The sequence below is a fragment of the Mandrillus leucophaeus genome, unplaced genomic scaffold (genome assembly GCF_000951045.1).
Source record: "Mandrillus leucophaeus isolate KB7577 unplaced genomic scaffold, Mleu.le_1.0 Scaffold219, whole genome shotgun sequence".
NCBI lineage: Eukaryota > Metazoa > Chordata > Mammalia > Primates > Cercopithecidae > Mandrillus > Mandrillus leucophaeus.
Window position 1 is genome coordinate 704,489 of NW_012102243.1, and position 690 is coordinate 705,178.

The window sequence follows — 690 nt, forward strand, 5'->3', positions numbered from 1 at the left end:
TTGCGGCTCTGATCCGCCCGCGCCCGGGGCCCCCCGCGTTTACGTTGCTCCCTCCGGACAGCCCGGGCGCGGTAGGAGCCCCACAAATACAGGCTGAACGAATAAAACAAACGTTGAACGGCCTCTGCCAAACCCCACGCCCTCGGTTTTCCAGCGAGGAGCGTTGGCGCCGATGCCCGCAGCCTTCCTCTCGGGACGTTTGCTCCCAGGCCAGGAGGTGGCATCGCGAACCTCTCCAGGCAGTGGGGCCGCCGGGCGGCGGAGCCCAGGCAAAGGCATCTCGGTCGGAGGCGCTCGGACCTTCCCGGGAGGAGAGGGCGTTGTCTCGGTGGTTTCCGAGAGGGCGGCGCCGGGGGGCGCAGGAGAAAAGGTGCGGGCGGGAGCTGGAGAGGAGGCGGGGCCCGGAGTGCGCGCCGGGAAGCGCAGTTGAAGCCACCGGACCCGCCCGCAGTCCCTGGGGGAGGAGGGCCGGAGAGCGCGTGGGGCGCAGACCGGGGAGCCGGGTAGGACGCGGCACCTGCAGAGCGCGCCAAGACGCCCACGGCTTAGAAAAACGTGGGAGAGGGACCCCCCCTTACCCAGCTCCTCTGCGCCCCCAACTCACCCTGGACCCCATCCCGCGCCTCTGGGCCCTGGAGAGAGCCGCACGCTCCGCAGCCAGTGACACGCCAGCCCCACCCGCGACCCCAC

The 690-nt window shown here is 71.0% G+C and overlaps 1 protein-coding gene across 1 annotated transcript in view; it reads right to left on the bottom strand.

The window, feature by feature from the left end:
• The window catches only part of INPP5A (inositol polyphosphate-5-phosphatase, 40kDa), a 147,862-nt gene that overhangs the window by 7,460 nt on the left and 139,712 nt on the right, over window positions 1–690 (bottom strand). The window lies entirely within an intron of this gene.